General features: G+C 45.8%; 1 protein-coding gene across 2 annotated transcripts in view; it reads left to right on the top strand.

Annotated features, from left to right (window-relative positions):
* The first annotated feature begins 1,803 nt into the window (after positions 1-1,803).
* The window catches only part of NOP2 (NOP2 nucleolar protein), a 318,038-nt gene continuing 294,592 nt past the window's right edge, over positions 1,804-25,249 (top strand). The window contains exon 1 of one of the 2 annotated variants that reach the window (XM_069243103.1): positions 1,804-1,921. The gene's annotated coding sequence lies outside the window, so the exon portion shown is untranslated. Of the gene's footprint in view, positions 1,922-1,948; positions 2,076-25,249 lie in introns of those variants that run through there. The other variant, XM_069243104.1, reaches the window with a different exon arrangement.

Below are 25,249 nucleotides of genomic sequence, written 5' to 3'. Positions count from 1 at the left end.
GGATAACATTGGAACCCAACTCCACTTCAAAAATCTGCTTCGACTGAACATGCACCTAATAACACCATGGTTGCGCTGTATTTATACACCATGGCAGTCATTAGCACAATAGCATCCAAATTTATGAATCTATTGTGATGCTTTGCTGCACTAGCGTCAACAATTTTGACGCTCGTGTAGCAAAGTGCAGTGAGGCCCATAGGTTTCTATGGTGCGTCATTTTAACACCTCTGAGCAGGTATTTAAAGTGATGCCAAAAATGGCGCAGTGAAATCTGTTAAATTTCATTCTGCCATTTTTGTAGGCCTCCTAGTTCCGGAACTCCCCCTTTCATACATTATGCCTGGCGAAGGTATAATGACGAGCAAAGTGTTACAAGGTACATTGCATAGCGCCACTTTGTAAATATGGCGTGGGGGTAAAGGCCAGCTTAGCGTCAAACAAATTACACTAAGACGGTGCAAGGGACTCTTAAAAATGTCCCTCGGTGTCCTGGCCTTGTGGAGCAAACATCTACCAGATCTGCTTGCATAAAGGATGGGCTGCTCAGCAGCTCTCAGTTCGCAAGCAGTCAGTCTAGCGCTTCTGTATGTTAAATTATATGACAGGCCACTGGAACTTTAAGAATTTGTCACCTTTGCCACAAAATGCGTCATGTGCTGCAATTTTAACAAAAATATATTTCTAGCCGAAATGGATCAAAAGTTACTGAAAGCATAGTAAAAACTCCCCACATAGTGGAAAGCCCTTTGCAAAAGTTGACTGGTCATCTTTTAACTGCTTATTGGGTGAAAACTTGATACCACCAAGGTAAAGTCTTTGCCTATCTAGCGTTACCATGTGTAAACATGACAAAATAACGAAATAATGCTTTCACAAAGTGTGCTGCATGATGCCTCCTAATTTGCCTTTTCATGCTGTATAATTTGGACAGCTACTTAGACAGCTCTGCCACATAATTTTGTCCTTTTCTGACGCATAATTCCAGTGTACCTGGTTATGTGCCGTTCTTTAAATGGAAAAATAGAAGTGCAGGGACTCACTCCTTACAGTACCTGTTTGCTCTAGAGAAGTACCCATACTCTCCCATTAAATGTATTGGCGCAGTGCTGAGACGTGCACGTACCCTACTTTTCACATTAAAGAAATGCAGGTACTCAGTACCGGACAGTACCTGTCCATTTAAAGCACTGGTTATGAGTATTTGTAAAACGCACTACCACCCCCGAAGGTATCCTAGAGCTGAGCAGGTATGCGTGTGTCTAGCTTCAAGTATTCAATAAGGTCTGAAAAACAAACAATTCCGAACAGTAGATTTGTTTAGACTCTTTCAGAGGTGCTGGGGAAGCATGAGCCACGGAGCATCTAGTTCCGGAGTTCGACAGCCCGAGCGGAAGACAGGCATCTTACTAACCTAATGTAAGGAGGAGTCCGTGTTAGAACGTTCCCTCATGTTGGTTTCGAAAACCAATGCCTCAACAGTATAGTAAGAACTGGAACCTTAAAAAAACAAAAACAAAAACCAAAAAACTACTTTAAATAAATATTTAAGTATAAAAGTCAATAAGAAAACACTGCAACCTTTAACACGTGTGCAAATCTTTGATAATTATGTTTACATAAGCTTGTGCATTGAACTATAAAGGGGCTAAAAAAAGGATTTGACACGCTACATTATTTAAATATTAATAAAGTTGAGCTAGCCGGGGCGCTATCGAGGGATACATTCCAAGATGGCGGCCTATTAGCAACCGTCCAACGGGTTCCTTGCAAAACCGTTTTCCATGTCGCTGACTTGGTGTCTGCGCACGAGTGTGACGTCAGAAGAGCCACATGTGCCGCTGCCTGAGATCCCAACTGGAGGAAAAAAGTAAAGAACTAACCTAAACCCGTGGCTAACTGAGACATCTGATATCTAGAGGTGAGGGTGTCAGCTGTGCATTTATGTTGTGTGCTGAATGTGGAGCTCTGGGCTAACTAAGTTCACGAAAGAGTGAGCGAGTGGGCTAGAGAGAGTGTCCCGTCCATTGCATGTCTGGAGCTCCAGCCTTCCACGTACAGCAGGACCTAAGCAGGTATGAGAGGAGGTGAAATAATATTACCCCCCCCCCCCACCCCCCCCATATGTGATGTTGTACTTCATCATTTATGGGATTTTATGTACCGCTTACGTTACTGGGAAGCCTCAGAGCGCTTTATATAGAAACGAATCACATACATGTAGTATGGTGCACAAGCATTGCATAGGGAATGGCTGTTTGCAAACAAGTACGGAGCTGCACACGTTATAGAAAAAAATGGAGAGGAGCAGGCTAAGCAAAATAATCGTGGCCTTGCCCACCCTGTAGTTATCAAAGAAGTTGCAGCATCTCATGGGAGGTTTGTTCAGGGGTGTTTGTCCATGAAGAGGGGGGGGGGGTAACAACCAGAGCCTCACAGCCGGGGCGTGACCCCCACCAGGATATGTACATTGTGAGCCAGGGAAAATCCGGGAAAAGACCTACATGGAACCAAGAGAGAAGTAACTTTAGAAGAGGAGGCCTTTCAGTTCAGTCTTGACTCGAGCGAGTGAAGTAATGTTTTATGGATCCAGAATTAAAGAATTCCACGGCCAGTAGCACTACAGGGAAAGGGCCTTTCACCACAAACGCACATTCTTTCTTAACAGCTGGGGGTTCAAGTAGCAGTGTGTCAGCACAATGTGAAGATCTGATCCCGCTCGATTTATTTCGCTTAGCTGCCAGGTGCTTGGAGAGAAGGTCTCTAATACCTTTAGAATGACGCAGACCGTTTTGCATTAAGTTCTTGCTTCCAAAGGAAGCCACCGGGTGGTACTGGTGAAATGTGTTCAGTTCTTTTAATGCCAGAACAGAACCATGTTGCATTATGAAACACTTCCTTCAGAGGTGCAACATATGACTTGGGATGACCGGTGAGGAGAGAGTTTCAATAGTCAATCCTTGATAGCACCAGGAATTGGACAGGTGTTTTATGATATTCAGGGATGAAATGAAGAATGTCCAAGAACATTTGCAATTGGAAATGTACATTTATGGCCATGGTGATTTTCTTTATGTCAAGGTACAATTTATTTGTCAAGCATTCCACATATATATTTGGTGCACTTAGGCTACCGCTCAGAGTAGTAATTGTGTCAACATATGATTAAACTGGAAGTAGTGGCTTGAAAGAGGAGATGGAAAAATTGCGTTTAGGATTGAATGAGCGTTAATTGACGAGAGGTCATCCAGTCTTGAACAGATCTGAGAGCTTGCAGTAAGTGGGAAACATCTTTGGAGAGACGTTCTGTATGTTATCAACATATAGATGATAAAGGATTCCAGAGTTCTCTAAAATTATTCAGGGTGGTTCTTTGTACAAATTAAGTAAGGAACACGGATGGCTCCCTGTGGACCACACGAGCCAGTTCAAGTGAGTTTTGTAAGACAGGAGTTGATTTTTCGCCCTTGCTATCGTTTATCGAGAACTATGTTAACTATTTGAGGGCCACTCTTTAAATTCCCATCTGTTCTTTGAGTATTGCAGTGACAGTGATTCAGTGTATCAAATGTAATCAATAATCTAGAAAGACAAGAGATGTCAACGTTCATGTTGCGAGTGAATCGTCTAAAATTTGGTGTAGTGCAGATTCTCTGCTGCAGCCTTTACTAGAGACTAACTTGTACTTATCTGGGAGGTTGTTCTCACAATTGTGTTTATTAAGTTGCGTTGCGACACAACTCTTTGACTTTTCTTTTTCAAGGAATGAAAGGCTAGATATAGGGCATAAATTGTTTAGATCGCACACGTCCACTGATGTTTTCTTGATAAGTGTGTTGACTTGGCATACTTTGTCAGCCAATGAGATCCTCAGTATCAGAGAGAATGGTAGGGTCGATGTTGAGCAAGTCATTCCAGGTTATTGAAACTATATGTGTCTAACCCTTTAGAAGAGGGGATTCTAAACAGAGAAAAACAAGCAAATGCTCAGTATATCAGGGTTGTCGATGATAACATAGAAAGAAGACAATGAGAAAATAACATCAAAAGTTTTACATCAATGTGTGCAAAGAGAGAGATAACGTTACAGTGTCACATTAACAGTTATAAGTTACAACAGCTGCCTGAGAGCAACAGTTTCCATGGTCACACAGATTGAGCACTTATGTTTCAAAGGATCAGAATCTGCCCGTTGGTTTAAGGCAGTTCTTCAAATAGATCTTCCAGTAGATTCTGCAAAGCATTGTGAAGTTTGCCCAGACTTAAAACCAGTTACATGAAATTACAGATTAGATGATCCACAACTGATCTAAAAGGTGAAAGTCTGTTTAGATGCAATTTCGAGCCCACTAACCCTGACCACAATAAGATGCCAGCTAATCAGTCAAGTGTTTCTGAAAAAATAATTCAACACCCATTAGCTATTTATGAAGAAGTTGTTGCTAATTACTTGTTCATGCAATGTAGCATTACTCCTGAGAAAGAGAATAAACCTGTGTGGATCGTAGAATATAGTGATCAAAATCTGCTATGTTCAAAGCTATACATTTGTACAAGTATCCTTTTTTAAGAGGAGAAAGTTCCTGATTTTGCGAAAGAAGGTTGTAAGGAAATGCCTCCTTGGCATGGTTACCCCCCTGACTTTTTGCCTTTGCTGATGCTAAGTTTTGATTTGAAAGTGTGCTGAGGCCTGTACTTTTGTTTTCACAATTGGCACACCCTGGCATCCAGGTAAGTCCCTTGTAACTGGTACCCCTGGTACCAAGGGCCCTGATGCCAGGGGAGGTCTCTAAGGGATGCAGCATGTCTTATGCCACCCTGGGGACCCCTCACTCAGCACAGACACACTGCTTGCCAGCTTGTGTGTGCTGATGAGGACAAAACGAGTAAGTCGACATGGCACTCCCCTCAGGGTGCCATGCCAACCTCACACTGCCTATGCAGTATAGATAAGTCACCCCTCTAGCAGGCCTTACAGCCCTAAGGCAGGGTGCACTATACCATAGGTGAGGCAACAAGTGCATGAGCACTGTGCCCCTACAGTGTCTAAGCAAAACCTTAGACATTGTAAGTGCAGGGTAGCCATAAGAGTATATGGTCTGGGAGTCTGTCAAACACGAACTCCACAGCACCATAATGGCTACACTGAAAACTGGGAAGTTTGGTATCAAACTTCTCAGCACAATAAATGCACACTGATTCCAGTGTACATTTTATTGTAACATACACCCATAGGGCACATTAGAGGTGCCCCCTGAAACCTTAACCAACTACCCGTGTAGGCTGACTGGTTCAAGCAGCCTGCCACACTCGAGACATGTTGCTGGCCACATGGGGAGAGTGCCTTTGTCACTCTGTGGCTAGTAACAAAGCCTGTACTGGGTGGAGGTGCTTCACACCTCCCCCTGCAGGAACTGTAACACCTGGCGGTGACCCTCAAAGGCTCACCCCCTTTGTTACAGCACTACAGGGCACTCCAGCTAGTGGAGTTGCCCGCCCCCTCCGGCCACGGCCCCACTTTTGGCGGCAAGGCCGGAGGAGATAATGAGAATAACAAGGAGGAGTCACTGGCCAGTCAGGACAGCCCCTAAGTTAAGGTGTCCTGAGCTGAGGTGACTCTGATTTTTAGAAATACTCCATCTTGCAGATGGAGGATTCCCCCAATAGGATTAGGGATGTGCCTCCCTCCCCTCAGGGAGGAGGCACAAAGAGGGTGTAGCCACCCTCAGGGCTAGTAGCCATTGGCCCTGAGCTGCTGGTGTGGTAACTTTGGGGTTGCTCTGAACCCCCCTACGGTGGGCTACCTTGGACCCAAACTTGAAACCTGTAGGTGGTTTACTTACCTGCAAAAACTAACAAACTCTTACTCCCCCCAGGAACTGTTGAAAATTGCACTGTGTCTAGTTTTAAAAATAGCTATATGTGAATTATGTGAAGACTGTATATGCTATTTTGATTATTCAAAGTTCCTAAAGTACCTACCTGCAATACCTTTCATTTAAAGTATTACATGTAAAATTTGAACCTGTGGTTCTTAAAATAAACTAAGAAAAGATATTTTTCTATACAAAAACCTATTGGCCTGGAATGGTCTCTGAGTGTGTGTTCCTCATTTATTGCCTGTGTGTGTACAACAAATGCTTAACACTACTCGTTTGATAAGCCTACTGCTCGACCACACTACCACAAAATAGAGCATTAGTATTATCTCTTTTTGCCACTATCTTACCTCTAAGGGGAACCCTGGGACTCTGTGCATGCTATTCCTTACTTTGAAATAGTGCATACAGAGCCAACTTCCTACAAAGGTGAACTAGCATATTGTTCTTATCCGATAATGGGTCTGCTAGTGCCAGATGTTTTTCAGTCATTTCCATCCAGCTGCTGTGAGTCCCCAGTTACAGTCTGCTCCCGGCTGAGATGAGGCAAAGCATTTACGTCCTCACCGAGAGAGCTCATCACAACAGTTAGATCCACAAACAAAAACTGTTTGCTTCTGTGCTTTATCTTAAGATCGACTGGATAGAGCATTCCATATTCTAATCCCATTTATTATAGCTTTTTCTTCACATGTTAGTAGGTTCTCCTCACCAACAGTGAAATCCAGTTATATTGATAGAGTATTTATTTAATAGTGCAAAACCTCCCTGCCCCCTTCCCAGGCTTGTATACGGCTAAATCCCTGTCTCTGTAATTTAATAATCTTGTAATTGTGGGCCTCGGTGATATCACAGGAGGTGTCCAGCTGCCAGAGATCGATGTGCCCACTCCACTGCAAGTATGGAAGAGAATTCAGTTTCTCCAAACAGCTCACAACCCGCCCCATGTTATTTTTTCTCAGCCTGACCCATATGGCTTTTTCCCATCCTGTCCTGTGTGGGTTTTGCCCGGCACACCACACGTGGCTTTGTACGTGTGGCTTTTTCGTGCCATGGCCTGCACCATGTGGCTTTTTCCCAGCTGGTCCCATGTGGCTTTTTTCTGGCCTGCCCCATCTTGCATTGATATCCCACACCCACTTAAAAAAATTACATTTTTGCGCTTTTTTGTTTTTTAATCAACCGTTCGATTCAACTCTGATTGGTAACTAAACAGTGGAAAAAAGCTTGCATGCCATTTTGTAGGTGTGGATACCTAAGAAGTGACACAGGTGGGTGCATCTAAGCTTTTTTCTTTTTTATTCTTTAGAAGCACTGTACAGCATAAGGGATGATATGTTACGTGGTTAAAAACCAATGGCAAAGCCAATATTTGCTTCACCATTGCCTGTTTATTATTATTTTATTTTTTTAGTCAAATTCGCATAAGAAGGGCATTTGGAGGAGTTACTAGTTAAAGGCCGCTTTTACCAAAGCTTGTATGATAGTAATTACCATCTCCTTTCTTGGTAAGATGACTGTTAGAAAAGCAGAACCTACTAGCATGAACCATGCTCTGAAAGAGACGATCTGGATGCATCTATATTTAAGGAAGTGGTTTTGTTGAGATTGAGAAACTTCAAGCTGAACAGTGTTCTGGAGATACATGGTAAATAGCTATCTGTTATAAAACCGAAACAATTTGTCATCCAAGAAACCTTTATGCATTACTTTATCATTAAACGTATTGAGGACCTGAAGGTGTGTTGTTAATACATGCTATTAGGGATTTTAAATGTCAGTCTGGATGGTGAGATCTTTAATATGATTCAGGTTTTCAGTTTAGGAGATGTCATGTTGTTGATGTAGAATGGCAGTGAGGCGTCTATGGATGCTGAGAAGGCGTTTGACCAGATTGACTTTTTAATTTTATTTTTTATTGAAAGTCAGTAGGTCTTGCGGGGGTAGGTGAGATCTTTATAGATTGACAATGATGCTGCAGATTGCCCAAAGCCAAGTAGACAAGTGAACGGTGCAAGCTCGCTCTGAAGGGATCGGTTTTGCTAGAAAGATGTATCAAGAGAACACCTCTATTATTGATCCTCTCTGTAGCGTCACTTGTTAAGCATATCTAGGAAAATCTAGTGATATGGACATCAAAGAGGAAGGCTGATGACTTAGGGTAGGAACATCTGACATTCCAGGAGGTATTATATTTAAGGTGAACTTGGAAAAATATGAAATATGGTATTAAGTCTCCACGCATCATGAAATGGCTTAATAGATATATGGGCACACTGGAGAACTAGTTCCTGAGACTGCTGTGCGCACCATAGCCCGTCTGGGTGTAGAAGAAAACACTTGCAAAATTAAATAACTAGATTCATTTGGCTTGAAAAGAAGTCAGGTGTAGCTCTTAAACTATTGACACTACCCAAGGTGGGGGAATGGCACGACTGTCTGGCGGTCCCTGTCCTCCAACAGTATTTCCTAGTGCCTCAGCTGAAAGATCTGGTAGAGTGGAATACGCTTTTCAAGCAGTGGTGCTTTATAACTTGGCAAATTCTTCCCTGTAGGATTAATTCTGGCAACCCAAGCTAGCAAGAGTTGCCTGTGTGTACATTAGCCAGGTTTCATGACCCCATCTGGTTCCCGAATAAAGTTAAAATGTTTCACTGGGTTATCTATCTATTTAACCATTTGTTTAATAATCCAGACTTCACTCCAGGCTTGGCCAGCATTAGCTGTGAGACTTGGAAAAATTGGTGGTGGAAACTTCTTGAAATTTGATATGTTGAGGAAGGAAGGGGGGATTGGTTAAGGAATGTAAGATAGACTATTGGTTAAGGAAGCTATTTAACTATACTCAGATTAGTCATTAGGTAATGAATGCAGTGATTAGAAAGGCATCTGCTAGGTCACTCACACTTGGAGAAAGATGTATGCAAAGATTTTCCTAGAAAGGCCACCTGACCTTCTTATCATATAAGACGCTGAAGGGCTTCTAGCAAGCACAATTGTGGACGTACTGAGCCACCAGGGTTAGAGTGCCTATGTTTGACTTGCGTTGGGTAGATTGGGCACTCAGATTGAGCAAGGTCATGCTCTATATTGTGGATTTACATGAGATTGATGCCCTCGTGAATATGTAGTGTAAATGGTACAACAGATCAGCCATGTGTAAGGTCACCAGGTCATGTACTTGATGAAGGGGTGGGGTGGACTCTTTATCATATACTTCTACAGGCCTCAAGAAATCTACTTACCCACTCACCATGGCGAGTCAGATTTTATAAGGGTGAAATATTTTTAGAGACATCTGGCTCGTTCCAGCAAGCTGACAAAGAACAGACGTTCTGTTCACTCAGAATGTGAATGAGCAATAAAGATGCACAAAATACAAAATCTTGTATTTATCTTGTCATATTTGTTTGGCGTTCAGAGACCGGAGGTCAAGTGTCAGCTTATCTCTTCTTATAATTTACTGCCTATTTTATCCTGGAGTTTGGTGTTTACTTTCCTTACTCTAGCTTCAAAGTTAAGAGGACTTTGTAAAATGAGCTGTCTGAGAATCATTTCATGCTGGACCAAGTGTGAAAAGAAAGGCTGTAGGATGTCAGATTTTTTTTTTTACCACACACCATTTAAATACCTTGTAAATGAACTGTACAAACGTTTCAAAATATATTGCAATAGTTATGAAATCACATTTTTTGTAACTGTGAATTAAAAAAAACCAGAAACATTTTAATAGGAAAAGAACAAACTAGAACACTGTACTTGGTGATGTGCAAATGCTAAATATTTTTGCTTAAACCCAGTTGCCACAGATTGTCTATTCTCTTTAAACTTATCAGTAAAACTACATATTAAGTGGACAATTTTGTAGCGATTTCAGTGGGAAATGTTCTGTCTGTAGTGCGCTATCACATCATGCTTTAGCAATATATTTATTCCAAGTGAGTTTTTAAAGATGACCTTAGAAACCTTCCTGCTCCTTCCCTGCTGAAAATGCTTTTAGTGACCTAAAAAGCAAGTCAGGGGCCATGCAAACCCTTTATGAGGGCTTAATTCTTATTATACATGGTGCAAAACGTTGTTTTTTTAAAATCTGACAAGGTTTTTGCACAGCAGAAATGCTAAGCTTACATATTTCAAGGTGCTCTCATATGTGACAATAAAGAAAAAGGTGGCTCGGTGAAATAAAATATTTGCCTATGATCACTCAATTTGAGACCAGTTTACGGGTCAAGTACATTACAGTTAGGGTGAGTAGATTATTTGTATCACAAGACCTGCAGGTATGATAAAGGTTTGTTTTTTTAAAATGATTTTTCCAAGGCCTTTTCTAGGGATGCATTCATATTTTACGATTTTAGGGTTAATGCAACACTGGGAATAAAAGTAGTGAGAGTCCCGGAGTAATTGATCCTGGACATTACCAGTAGCAGCACCCATCCTTTAGATTTCCCCCAGAGCTATTCTGAGCACACACCTGCCATGAGAGTGAACGCAAAGGAGAGACACAAAAGGAAAAAGAAGTTTGCTCACAGTCAGACATATTGGCAATAGTGCAATTATCCCTGTGACAGGGTCGATGGCCAAGACGGTAACAAAACTGCCCCAAGGAGGGACAAACGTAAAACATTTACCAATGATAAAGGATTTTTGAAAGGCAAGCCCATGAACAAGTGATAGTGATGACAGGCCTCGAAAAATCATAAAAATGTTACTAGACCTGGAGGTCGAGTAGCTTGAATAATCTGCTTGACCTAACTGTAAGGTACTTGACCCGGAAAAAGGTTTCAACTTGTGTGATTCTAGGCAAATATTGTATTTACAGTTGCCTTTTTCTTCACTCTCACATATGAGTGCACCTTCAAATATGTGAGTTCAGCATTTCTGCTGTTAAAAAAAAAGAAATCCTCTTTTGTTTGATTAAATACACTAAACGTTTGCTCCATGTATCATAAATCTAGCCCACTTATAGGGTACACATGATCCATGCATGACTTGCCTCTTAGTTTACTAATAGCTTTGCCATCAGGGCAGAAGTGTTTCTCGGTTAATGTTTAAACACTCACTGTAAGAAGTTGGCTCTGTATGCACTATTTCAAAGTAAGGAATAGTATGCACAGAGTCCAAGGGTTCCCCTTAGAGGTAAGATAGTGGCAAAAAGAGATAATACTAATGCTCTATTTTGTGGTAGTGTGGTCGAGCAGTAGGCTTATCAAAGGAGTAGTGTTAAGCATTTGTTGTACACACACAGGCAATAAATGAGGAACACACACTCAAAGACAATTCCAGGCCAGTAGGTTTTTGTATAGAAAAATACCTTTTCTTAGTTTATTTTAAGAACCACAGGTTCAAGATTTACATGTAATACTTTAAATGAAAGGTATTGCAGGTAGGTACTTTAGGAACTTTGAATTAGCAAAATAGCATATACAGTTTTCACATAAATCACATATAGCTATTTTAAAACTAGACACTTAGTGCAATTTTCAACAGTTCCTGGGGGGAGTAAGAGTTTGTTAGTTTCTGCAGGTAAGTAAACCACCTACAGGGTTCAAGTTTGGGTCCAAGGTAGCCCACCGTTGGGGGTTCAGAGCAACCCCAAAGTTACCACACCAGCAACTCAGGGCCAATGGCTACTAGCCCTGAGGGTGGCTACACCCTCTTTGTGCCTCCTCCCTGAGTGGAGGGAGGCACATCCCTAATCCTATTGGGGGAATCCGCTGTCCTGACTGGCCAGTGACTCCTCCTTGATTTTCTCATTATCTCTCCTGGACTTGCCGCCAAAAGTGGGGGCTGTGTCCAGGGGGCGGGCATCTCCTCTAGCTGGAGTGCCCTGGGGCATTGTAACACGAAGCCTGAGCCTTTGAGGCTCACTGCTAGGTGTTACAGTTCCTGCAGGGGGGAGGTGTTAAGCACCTCCACCCAGAGCAGGCTTTTGTTTCTGTCCTCAGAGAGCACAAAGGCCCTCACCACCTGGGGTCAGAAACTCGTCTCTCAGCAGCAGGCTGGCACAGACCAGTCAGTCCTGCACTGAACAATTGGGTAAAATACAGGGGCATCTCTAAGATGCACTCTGTGTGCATTTTTTAATAAATCCAACACTGGCATCAGTGTGGGTTTATTATTCTGAGAAGTTTGGTACCAAACTTCCCAGTATTCAGTGTAACCATTATGGAGCTGTGGAGTTCGTTTTTGACAGACTCCCAGACCATATACTCTTATGGCCACCCTGCACTTACAATGTCTAAGGTTTTGCTTAGACACTGTAGGGGCATAGTGCTCATGCACCTATGCCCTCACATGTGGTATAGTGCACCCTGCCTTAGGGCTGTAAGGCCTGCAAGAGGGGTGACTTACCTATGCCACAGTGTAAAGAAATGGCTCCCTGTTGCAGTTACCCCCCACTTTTTGCCTGATACTGATGCTGACTTGACTGAGAAGTGTGCTGGGACCCTGCTAACCAGGCCCCAGCACCAGTGTTCTTTCACCTAAAATGTACCATTGTCTCCACAATTGGCACAACCCTGGCACCCAGGTAAGTCCCTTGTAACTGGTACCCCTGGTACCAAGGGCCCTGATGCCAGGGAAGGTCTCCAAGGGCTGCAGCATTCTTATGCCACCCTGGGGACCCCTCACTCAGCACAGACACACTGCTTGCCAGCTTGTGTGTGCTGGTGGGGAGAAAATGACTAAGTCGACATGGCACTCCCCTCAGGGTGCCATGCCAGCCTCACACTGCCTGTGGCATAGGTAAGTCGCCCCTCTTGCAGGCCTTACAGCCCTAAGGCAGGGTGCACTATACCGCAGGTGAGGGCATAGGTGCATGAGCACTATGCCACTACAGTGTCTAAGCAAAACCTTAGACATTGTAAGTGCAGGGTAGCCATAAGAGTATATGGTCTGGGAGTCTGTCAAAAACGAACTCCACAGCTCCATAATGTCTACACTGAATACTGGGAAGTTTAGTATCAAACTTCTCAGAATAATAAACCCACACTGATGCCAGTGTTGGATTTATTAAAAAATGCACACAGAGGGCATCTTAGAGATGCCCCCTGTATTTTACCCAATTGTTCAGTGCAGGACTGACTGGTCTGTGCCAGCCTGCTGCTGAGAGATGAGTTTCTGACCCCATGCGGTGAGAGCCGTTGTGCTCTCTGAGGACAGAAACAAAGCCTGCTCTGGGTGGAGGTGCTTCACACCTCCCCCCTGCAGGAACTGTAACACCTAGCAGTGAGCTTCAAAGGCTCAAGCTTCGTGTTACAATGCCCCAGGGCACTCCAGCTAGTGGAGATGCCCGCCCCCTGGACACAGCCCCCACTTTTGGTGGCAAGTCCAGGAGAGATAATGAGAAAAACAAGGAGGAGTCACTGGCCAGTCAGGACAGCCCCTAAGGTGCCCTGAGCTAAAGTGACTCTGACTTTTAGAAATCCTCCATCTTGCAGATGGAGGATTCCCCCAATAGGGATAGGAATGTGCCCCCCTCCCCTCAGGGAGGAGGCACAAAGAGGGTGTAGCCACCCTCAGGGCTAGTAGGCATTGGCTACTAACCCCCAGACCTAAACACACCCCTAAATTCAGTATTTAGGGGCTCCCCAGAACCAAGGAACTCAGATTCCTGCAACCTAAGAAGAAGAGGACTGCTGAGCTGAAAAGCCCTGCAGAGAAGACGGAGACACCAACTGCCTTGGCCCCACCTCTACCGGCCTGTCTCCCCCCTTCAGAAGAAAACTGCTCCAGCGACGCTTTCCCCAGGACCAGCGACCTCTGAATCCTCAGAGGACTGCCCTGCTCTAAAAGGACCAAGAAACTCCTGAGAACAGCGGCCCTGTTCACCCAAGACTGCAACTTTGTTTCCAAAGAAGCAACTTAAAGACAACCGCGTTTCCCGCCAGAAGCGTGAGACTTGCAACCCTGCACCCGGCGACCCCGACTCGACTGGTGGAGAAACAACACTTCAGGGAGGACCCTCCGGCGACTCCGAGACTGTGAGTAACCAAAGTTGTCCCCCCTGAGCCCCCACAGCGACGCCTGCAGAGGGAATCCCGAGGCTCCCCCTGACTGCGACTGTCTGACTCTCAGATCCCGACGCCTGGAAAAGACCCTGCACCCGCAGCCCCCAGGACCTGAAGGATCGGAACTCCAGTGCAGGAGTGACCCCCAGGAGGCCCTCTCCCTTGCCCAGGTGGTGGCTACCCCGAGGAGCCCCCCCCTGCCTGCCTGCATCGCTGAAGAGACCCCTTGGTCTCCCATTGATTCCTATTACAAACCTGATGTGTGTTTGCACACTGCACCCGGCCGCCCCCGTGCTGCTGAGTGTGTACTTTCTGTGCTAACTTGTGTCCCCCCCCCGGTGCCCTGCAAAACCCCCCTAGTCTGCCCTCCGAAGACGCGGGTACTTACCTGCTGGCAGACTAGAACCGGGGCACCCCCTTCTCCATCGAAGCCTATGCGTTTTGGGCACCACTTTGAACTCTGTACCTGAAAGGCCCTGGGCTGCTGGGGTGGTAACTTTGGGGTTGCTCTGAACCCCCAACGGTGGGCTACCTTTGACCCAAACTTAAACCCCGTACGTGGTTTACTTACCTACAAAAACTAACAAATACTTACCTCCCCCAGGAACTGTTGAAAATTGCACTGTCTAGTTTTAAAATAGCTATATGTGTTTTATTTGAAAAGTATATATGCTATTGTGATTATTCAAAGTTCCTAAAGTACTTACCTGCAATACCTTTCATGCAAAGTATTACATGTAAAATTTGAACCTGTGGTTCTTAAAATAAACGAAGAAAATATATTTTTTTCTATACAAAAACCTATTGGCCTGGAATTGTCTCTGAGTGTGTGTTCCTCATTTATTGCCTGTGTGTATGTACAACAAATGCTTAACACTACTCCTTTGATAAGCCTACTGCTCGACCACACTACCACAAAATAGAACATTAGTATTCTCTTTTGCCACTATCTTACCTCTAAGGGGAACCCTTGGACTCTGTGCATACTATTCCTTACTTTGAAATAGTGCATACAGAGCCAACTTCCTACACACAGGCAGTGTGAGGCTGGCATGGCACCCTGAGGGGAGTGCCATGTCGACTTAGTCATTTTCTCCCCACCAGCACACACAAGCTGGCAAGCAGTGTGTCTGTGCTGAGTGAGGGGTCCCCAGGGTGGCATAAGACATGCTGCAGCCCTTAGAGACCTTCCCCTGCATCAGGGCACTTGGTACCAGTTACAAGGGACTTACCTGGGTGCCAGGGTTGTGCCAATTGTGGAGACAATGGTACATTTTAGGTGAAAGAACACTGGTGCTGGGGCCTGGTTAGCAGGGTCCCAGCACACTTCTCAGTCAAGTCAGAATCAGTATTCGGCAAAAAGTGGGGGGTAACTGCAACAGGGAGCCATTTTTTACACTCACTTAATAAATATATTACTAAAGCATTATGTGGCAGTGCACTGTCAATTAAAGACAGTAAATTTCCAAGAAATGTCCAAAAACCTTCCCACTAACTTACAGCTTTACTGATAAAACTATATAGTGTATTAACAATCTGTGAAAATTGGGTTTCAGAAAACAGCGCTTAGCATCGGAGGCTGAAGTAAATACAGTGTGTCAACTGTCATGAGTGTAATGTGGTTTGGGGGCAGCTAATTTTAGGGGCAAGTCAACAAGAAGCATGGGAACTTTTAGTGTAAAATTCAAGAAGATTGGGACTGCTGCTCACAATAGTTTCTGCCGAACTGAACCTCTGCTTAGCATCCACTCTCAGACAACATTAAATTCTTTATTGACCTGCTATCAGCCATCTCTTTTCATCCCTTAATGTCTGCTATCAATGCAAGCCTTTACTGTACACCTTAAAAGAAAGCCCAATCCCTTCTGGAGCTCTACAAACACCTTGAGTGTCACCTTCTCATATTTACCTTTAACTTTAAATATCCTAATCCTATCTTGCACATACAATTCATTGAATTTGACAGACCACCTCAACCGGGTGCTTCCTGCATTATCTTTCACTCTGATTACTTGATTGGCATTCCCCGATAGTTAGGGTTACATCTTCACCATGTTTGTCACGTTTACTGAAATCTTGCCCCTGTATTTTAAATTAGTCAGTCCCATTACAGAAAAACCTGGTGGAAATAATGCCAGTATTTCGATATGAAATAAATACACGGTCATTGGTTGCTGTGATGGTTCACAAGGGCTATAATAATCAAAGTAGGCCATGGTCTGAAACTGTGATGAAGCTTGTCAGTTTTGCCTGACATGCTTAAACTTGACTCGCCTTGTGAAGAATTACCGGTGTTGTTCAATGAACATCTTGAACCGTTCCGGTTACTGGGACTATAAGTTTTAATTTGTTTTAACTTGGCCCAAGTAAGGACCTCGCCTAGGCTTAAGAGTTCTCCGTCAAACCTGGTTGAGCCTGGATGGGGACCACTAGAATTAAGGGGCTCTGTAGGAAGTTGGCTCTGTATGTGCTATTTCAAAGTAAGGAATAGCATGCACAGAGTCCAAGGGTTCCCCTTAGAGGTAAAATAGTGGTAAAAATAGATAATACTAATGCTCTATTTTGTGGTAGTGTGGTCGAGCAGTAGGCTTATCCAAGGAGTAGTGTTAAGCATTTGTTGTACATACACCTAGACAATAAATGAGGTACACACACTCAGAGACAAATCCAGCCAATAGGTTTTTGTATAGAAAAATATCTTTTCTTAGTTTATTTTAAGAACCACAGGTTCAAATTCTACATGTAATATCTCATTCGAAAGGTATTGCAGGTAAGTACTTTAGGAACTTCAAATCATCAAAATTGCATGTATACTTTTCAAGTTATTCACAAATAGCTGTTTTAAAAGTGGACACAGTGCAATTTTGACAGTTCCTAGGGGAGGTAAGTATTTGTTAGGTTAACCAGGTAAGTAAGACACTTACAGGGCTTAGTTCTTGGTCCAAGGTAGCCCACCGTTGGGGGTTCAGAGCAACCCCAAAGTCACCACACCAGCAGCTCAGGGCCGGTCAGGTGCAGAGTTCAAAGTGGTGCCCAAAACACATAGGCTAGAATGGAGAGAAGGGGGTGCCCCGGTTCCGGTCTGCTTGCAGGTAAGTACCCGCGTCTTCGGAGGGCAGACCAGGGGGGTTTTGTAGGGCACCGGGGGGGACACAAGCCCACACAGAAATTTCACCCTCAGCAGCGCGGGGGCGGCCGGGTGCAGTGTAGAAACAAGCGTCGGGTTCGCAATGTTAGTCTATGAGAGATCTCGGGATCTCTTCAGCGCTGCAGGCAGGCAAGGGGGGGGTTCCTCGGGGAAACCTCCACTTGGGCAAGGGAGAGGGACTCCTGGGGGTCACTTCTCCAGTGAAAGTTCGGTCCTTCAGGTCCTGGGGGCTGCGGGTGCAGGGTCTCTCCCAGGCGTCGGGACTTTAGGTTCAAAGAGTCGCGGTCAGGGGAAGCCTCGGGATTCCCTCTGCAGGTGGCGCTGTGGGGGCTCAGGGGGGACAGGTTTTGGTACTCACAGTATCAGAGTAGTCCTGGGGTCCCGCCTGAGGTGTCGGATCTCCACCAGCCAAGTCGGGGTCGCCGGGTGCAGTGTTGCAAGTCTCACGCTTCTTGCGGGGAGCTTGCAGGGTTCTTTAAAGCTGCTGGAAACAGAGTCGCAGCCTTTCTTGGAGCAGGTCCGCTGTCCTCAGGAGTTTCTTGTCTTTTCGAAGCAGGGGCAGTCCTCAGAGGATGTCGAGGTCGCTGGTCCCTTTGGAAGGCGTCGCTGGAGCAGGATCTTTGGAAGGCAGGAGACAGGCCGGTGAGTTTCTGGAGCCAAGGCAGTTGTCGTCTTCTGGTCTTCCGCTGCAGGGGTTTTCAGCTGGGCAGTCCTTCTTCTTGTAGTTGCAGGAATCTAATTTTCTAGGGTTCAGGGTAGCCCTTAAATACTAAATTTAAGGGCGTGTTTAGGTCTGGGGGGTTAGTAGCCAATGGCTACTAGCCCTGAGGGTGGGTACACCCTCTTTGTGCCTCCTCCCAAGGGGAGGGGGTCACAATCCTAACCCTATTGGGGGAATCCTCCATCTGCAAGATGGAGGATTTCTAAAAGTTAGAGTCACCTCAGCTCAGGACACCTTAGGGGCTGTCCTGACTGGCCAGTGACTCCTCCTTGTTTTTCTCATTATTTTCTCCGGCCTTGCCGCCAAAAGTGGGGCCTGGCCGGAGGGGGCGGGCAACTCCACTAGCTGGAGTGTCCTGCTGGGTTGGCACAAAGGAGGTGAGCCTTTGAGGCTCACCGCCAGGTGTGACAATTCCTGCCTGGGGGAGGTGTTAGCATCTCCACCCAGTGCAGGCTTTGTTACTGGCCTCAGAGTGACAAAGGCACTCTCCCCATGGGGCCAGCAACATGTCTCGGTTTGTGGCAGGCTGCTAAAACTAGTCAGCCTACACAGATAGTCGGTTAAGTTTCAGGGGGCACCTCTAAGGTGCCCTCTGGGGTGTATTTGACAATAAAATGTACACTGGCATCAGTGTGCATTTATTGTGCTGAGGAGTTTGATACCAAACTTCCCAGTTTTCAGTGTAGCCATTATGGTGCTGTGGAGTTCGTGTTTGACAAACTCCCAGACCATATACTCTTATGGCTACCCTGCACTTACAATGTCTAAGGTTTTGTTTAGACACTGTAGGGGTACCATGCTCATGCACTGGTACCCTCACCTATGGTATAGTGCACCCTGCCTTAGGGCTGTAAGGCCTGCTAGAGGGGTGTCTTACCAATACTGCATAGGCAGTGAGAGGCTGGCATGGCACCCTGAGGGGAGTGCCATGTCGACTTACTCGTTTTGTCCTCACTAGCACACACAAGCTGGCAAGCAGTGTGTCTGTGCTGAGTGAGAGGTCTCCAGGGTGGCATAAGACATGCTGCAGCCCTTAGAGACCTTCCTTGGCATCAGGGCCCTTGGTACTAGAAGTACCAGTTACAAGGGACTTATCTGGATGCCAGGGTCTGCCAATTGTGGATACAAAAGTACAGGTTAGGGAAAGAACACTGGTGCTGGGGCCTGGTTAGCAGGCCTCAGCACACTTTCAATTGTAAACATAGCATCAGCAAAGGCAAAAAGTCAGGGGGCAACCATGCCAAGGAGGCATTTCCTTACACAACCCCCCCCCCCCCCCCCCCCCCCCCCAAACGAAAGAGGATGAGACTAACCTTTCCCAAGAGAGTCTTCATTTTCTAAGTGGAAGAACCTGGAAAGGCCATCTGCATTGGCATGGGCAGTCCCAGGTCTGTGTTCCACTATAAAGTCCATTCCCTGTAGGGAGATGGACCACCTCAACAGTTTAGGATTTTCACCTTTCATTTGCATCAGCCATTTGAGAGGTCTGTGGTCAGTTTGAACTAGGAAGTGAGTCCCAAAGAGGTATGGTCTCAGCTTCTTCAGGGACCAAACCACAGCAAAGGCCTCCCTCTCAATGGCACTCCAACGCTGCTCCCTGGGGAGTAACCTCCTGCTAATGAAAGCAACAGGCTGGTCAAGGCCATCATCATTTGTTTGGGACAAAACTGCCCCTATCCCATGTTCAGAGGCATCAGTCTGCACAATGAACTGCTTAGAATAATCTGGAGCTTTTAGAACTGGTGCTGAGCACATTGCTTGTTTCAGGGTGTCAAAGGCCTGTTGGCATTCCACAGTCCAGTTCACTTTCTTGGGCATTTTCTTGGAGGTGAGTTCAGTGAGGGCTGTCACAATGGATCCATATCCCTTCACAAACCTCCTGTAATACCCAGTCAAGCCAAGGAATGCCCTGACTTGAGTCTGGGTTTTTGGAGCTACCCAGTCCAGAATAGTCTGGATCTTGGGTTGGAGTGGCTGAACTTGGCCTCCACCTACAAGGTGGCCCAAGTAAACCACAGTTCCCTGCCCTATCTGGCATTTGGATGCCTTGATAGAGAGGCCTGCAGATTGCAGAGCCTTCAAAACCTTCTTCAGGTGGACCAGGTGATCCTGCCAGGTGGAGCTAAAGACAGCAATATCATCAAGATAAGCTGTGCTAAAGGACTCCAAGCCAGCAAGGACTTGATTCACCAACCTTTGGAAGGTGGCAGGGGCATTCTTTAAACCAAAGGGCATAACAGTAAACTGATAATGCCCATCAGGTGTGGAGAATGCTGTCTTTTCTTTTGCTCCAGGTGCCATTTTTATTTGCCAGTACCCTGCTGTCAAGTCAAAGGTACTTAGAAATTTGGCAGCACCTAATTTATCAATGAGCTCATCAGCTCTTGGAATTGGATGGGCATCTGTTTTGGTGACAGAATTGAGCCCTCTGTAGTCCACACAAAACCTCATCTCTTTCTTTCCATCTTTGGTGTGAGGTTTGGGGACTAAGACCACTGGGCTAGCCCAGGGGCTGTCAGAGCGCTCAATTACTCCCAATTCCAGCATCTTGTGGACTTCCACCTTGATGCTTTCTTTAACATGGTCAGATTGTCTAAAGATTTTGTTCTTGACAGGCATGCTGTCTCCTGTGTCCACATCATGGGTACACAGGTGTGTCTGACCAGGGGTTAAGGAGAAGAGTTCAGGAAACTGTTGTAGGACTCTCCTACAATCAGCTTGCTGTTGGCCAGAGAGGGTGTCTGAGTAGATCACTCCATCTACTGTACCATCTTTTGGGTCTGATGACAGAAGATCAGGGAGAGGTTCACTCTCTGCCTCCTGATCCTCATCTGTTACCATCAACAGATTGACATCAGCCCTGTCGTGGAAGAGCTTAAGGCGGTTTACATGGATCACCCTCTTGGGGCTCCTGCTTGTGCCCAGGTCCACCAAGTAGGTGACCTGACTCTTCCTCTCTAGTACTGGGTAAGGGCCACTCCATTTGTCCTGGAGTGCCCTGGGAGCCACAGGCTCCAGAACCCAGACTTTCTGCCCTGGTTGGAACTCAACCAGTGCAGCCTTTTGGTCATACCAAAACTTCTGGAGCTGTTGGCTGGCCTCAAGGTTTTTGGTTGCCTTTTCCATGTACTCTGCCATTCTAGAGCGAAGGCCAAGTACATAGTCCACTATGTCCTGTTTAGGCTCATGGAGAGGTCTCTCCCAGCCTTCTTTAACAAGGGCAAGTGGTCCCCTTACAGGATGACCAAACAGAAGTTCAAAGGGTGAGAATCCTACTCCCTTCTGTGGCACCTCTCTGTAAGCGAAAAGCAGACATGGCAAGAGGACATCCCATCTCCTTTTGAGTTTTTCTGGGAGCCCCATGATCATGCCCTTTAATGTCTTGTTGAATCTCTCAACTAAGCCATTAGTTTGTGGATGGTATGGTGTAGTGAATTTATAAGTCACCCCACACTCATTCCACATGTGCTTTAGGTATGCTGACATGACGTTGGTACCTCTGTCAGACACCACCTCCTTAGGGAAACCCACTCTGGTAAAGATACCAATGAGGGCCTTGGCTACTGCAGGGGCAGTAGTCGACCTAAGGGGAATAGCTTCAGGATACCTGGTAGCATGATCCACTACTACCAGGATATACATATTTCCTGAGGCTGTGGGAGGTTCCAGTGGACCAACTATGTCCACACCCACTCTTTCAAAGGGAACCCCCACCACTGGAAGTGGAATGAGGGGGGCCTTTGGATGTCCACCTGTCTTACCACTGGCTTGACAGGTGGGGCAGGAGAGGCAAAACTCCTTAACCATGTTGGACATATTGGGCCAGTAGAAGTGGTTGACTAACCTCTCCCACGTCTTGGTTTGTCCCAAATGTCCAGCAAGGGGAATGTCATGGGCCAATGTTAGTATGAACTCCCTGAACAGCTGAGGCACTACCACTCTCCTAGTGGCACCAGGTTTGGGGTCTCTGGCCTCAGTGTACAGGAGTCCATCTTCCCAATAGACCCTATGTGTTCCATTTTTCTTGCCTTTGGACTCTTCAGCAGCTTGCTGCCTAAGGCCTTCAAGAGAGGGACAGGTTTCTTGTCCCTTACACAGCTCCTCCCTTGAGGGTCCCCCTGGGCCTAAGAGCTCAACCTGATAAGGTTCAAGCTCCAAAGGCTCAGTTCCCTCAGAGGGCAGAACTTCTTCCTGAGAAGAGAGGTTCCCTTTCTTTTGCTGTGTTGCAGTTGGTTTCCCAACTGACTTTCCTGTTCTCTTGGTAGGCTGGGCCATTCTTCCAGACTCCAGCTCTACTTGTTCACCCTGTGCCTTGCATTGTGCTCTTGTTTTCACACACACCAGTTCAGGGATACCCAGCATTGCTGCATGGGTTTTTAGTTCTACCTCAGCCCATGCTGAGGACTCCAGGTCATTTCCAAGCAGACAGTCCACTGGGATATTTGAGGAGACCACCACCTGTTTCAGGCCATTGACCCCTCCCCATTCTAAAGTAACCATTGCCATGGGATGTACTTTTCTCTGATTGTCAGCGTTGGTGACTGTGTAAGTTTTTCCAGTCAGGTATTGGCCAGGGGAAACCAGTTTCTCTGTCACCATGGTGACACTGGCACCTGTATCCCTCAGGCCCTCTATTCTAGTCCCATTAATTAAGAGTTGCTGTCTGTATTTTTGCATGTTAGGCGGCCAGACAGCTAGTGTGGCTAAATCCACCCCACCCTCAGAAACTAGAGTAGCTTCAGTGTGGACCCTGATTTGCTCTGGGCACACTGTTGATCCCACTTGGAGACTAGCCATACCAGTGTTACCTGGATGGGAGTTTGGAGTGGAACCTTTCTTGGGACAGGCCTTGTCTCCAGTTTGGTGTCCATGCTGTTTACAGCTATGACACCAGGCCTTTTTGGGATCAAAGTTTTTACCCTTGTACCCATTGTTTTGTGAAGAGGCTCTGGGCCCACCCTCCTGTGCAGGTTTTTGGGGGCCTGTAGAAGACTCTTTACTATTTTTAGTTTTGGTTGTCTCATCACCCTTCCCCTGGGGAGTCTTTGTGACCCCTTTCTTTTGGTCACCCCCTGTTGAAGTCTTGGACACCCTTGTCTTGACCCAATGGTCCGCCTTCTTTCCCAATTCTTGGGGAGAAATTGGTCCTAGGTCTACCAGATGCTGATGCAGTTTATCATTGAAACAATTACTCAATAGGTGTTCTTTCACAAATAAATTGTACAGCCCATCATAATTACTTACACCACTGCCTTGAATCCAACCATCTAGTGTTTTCACTGAGTAGTCAACAAAGTCAACCCAGGTCTGGCTCGAGGATTTTTGAGCCCCCCTGAACCTAATCCTGTACTCCTCAGTGGAGAATCCAAAGCCCTCAATCAGGGTACCCTTCATGAGGTCATAAGATTCTGCATCTTTTCCAGAGAGTGTGAGGAGTCTATCCCTACACTTTCCAGTGAACATTTCCCAAAGGAGAGCACCCCAGTGAGACCTGTTCACTTTTCTGGTTACACAAGCCCTCTCAAAAGCTGTGAACCATTTGGTGATGTCATCACCATCTTCATATTTTGTCACAATCCCTTTGGGGATTTTTAACATGTCAGGAGAATCTCTGACCCTATTTATATTGCTGCCACCATTGATGGGTCCTAGGCCCATCTCTTGTCTTTCCCTTTCTATGGCTAGGAGCTGTCTCTCTAAAGCCAATCTTTTGGCCATCCTGGCTAACAGGAGGTCATCTTCACTGAGAGCATCCTCAGTGATTTCAGAAATGTGGGACCCTCCTGTGAGGGACTCACTATTTCTGACTAACACAGTTGGAGACAGGACTTGAGGGGTCCTGTTCTCCCTATTTAGGACTGGAGGAGGGACATTGGCCTCCAAGTCACTAATTTCTTCCTCTGTGAGGTCATCATCAGATGGGTTGGCTTTTTCAAACTCTGCCAACAGCTCCTGGAGCTGAATTTTGGTAGGTCTGGAGCCAATGGTTATTTTTTTGATATTACAGAGAGACCTTAGCTCCCTCATCTTAAGATGGAGGTAAGGTGTGGTGTCGAGTTCCACCACCTGTATCTCTGTATCAGACATTATTCTGCTAAGAGTTGGAATACTTTTTAAAGAATCTAAAACTGTTTCTAGAATCTAATTTCAAACTTTTAACAAACTTTTAAACTCTAAAAGACAATGCTAAACAGGGACTTAACACACAAGGCCCTAGCAGGACTTTTAAGAATTTAGAAAAATTTCAAATTGCAAAAATGAATTTCTAATGACAATTTTGGAATTTGTCGTGTGATCAGGTATTGGCTGAGTAGTCCAGCAAATGCAAAGTCTTGTACCCCACCGCTGATCCACCAATGTAGGAAGTTGGCTCTGTATGTGCTATTTCAAAGTAAGGAATAGCATGCACAGAGTCCAAGGGTTCCCCTTAGAGGTAAAATAGTGGTAAAAATAGATAATACTAATGCTCTATTTTGTGGTAGTGTGGTCGAGCAGTAGGCTTATCCAAGGAGTAGTGTTAAGCATTTGTTGTACATACACATAGACAATAAATGAGGTACACACACTCAGAGACAAATCCAGCCAATAGGTTTTTATATAGAAAAATATCTTTTCTTAGTTTATTTTAAGAACCACAGGTTCAAATTCTACATGTAATATCTCATTCGAAAGGTATTGCAGGTAAGTACTTTAGGAACTTCAAATCATCAAAATTGCATGTATACTTTTCAAGTTATTCACAAATAGCTGTTTTAAAAGTGGACACAGTGCAATTTTCACAGTTCCTAGGGGAGGTAAGTATTTGTTAGGTTAACCAGGTAAGTAAGACACTTACAGGGCTTAGTTCTTGGTCCAAGGTAGCCCACCGTTGGGGGTTCAGAGCAACCCCAAAGTCACCACACCAGCAGCTCAGGGCCGGTCAGGTGCAGAGTTCAAAGTGGTGCCCAAAACACATAGGCTAGAATGGAGAGAAGGGGGTGCCCCGGTTCCGGTCTGCTTGCAGGTAAGTACCCGCGTCTTCGGAGGGCAGACCAGGGGGGTTTTGTAGGGCACCGGGGGGGACACAAGTCCACACAGAAATTTCACCCTCAGCAGCGCGGGGGCGGCCGGGTGCAGTGTAGAAACAAGCGTCGGGTTTGTAATGGAAGTCAATGGGAGATCTAGGGATCTCTTCAGCGCTGCAGGCAGGCAAGGGGGGGGTTCCTCGGGGAAACCTCCACTTGGTCAAGGGAGAGGGACTCCTGGGGGTCACTCCTCCAGTGAAAGTCCGGTCCTTCAGGTCCCGGGGGCTGCGGGTGCAGGGTCTCTCCCAGGTGTCGGGACTTAGGATTCAAAGAGTCGCGGTCAGGGGAAGCCTCGGGATTCCCTCTGCAGGCGGCGCTGTGGGGGCTCAGGGGGGACAGGTTTTTGTACTCACAGTCTTAGAGTAGTCCTGGGGTCCCTCCTGAGGTGTTGGATCGCCACCAGCCGAGTCGGGGTCGCCGGGTGC

The sequence above is a fragment of the Pleurodeles waltl genome, chromosome 7 (genome assembly GCF_031143425.1).
Source record: "Pleurodeles waltl isolate 20211129_DDA chromosome 7, aPleWal1.hap1.20221129, whole genome shotgun sequence".
NCBI lineage: Eukaryota > Metazoa > Chordata > Amphibia > Caudata > Salamandridae > Pleurodeles > Pleurodeles waltl.
The sequence above is the reverse complement of the archived record's forward strand: the minus strand, read 5'-3'. Positions and strand labels throughout refer to the sequence as shown.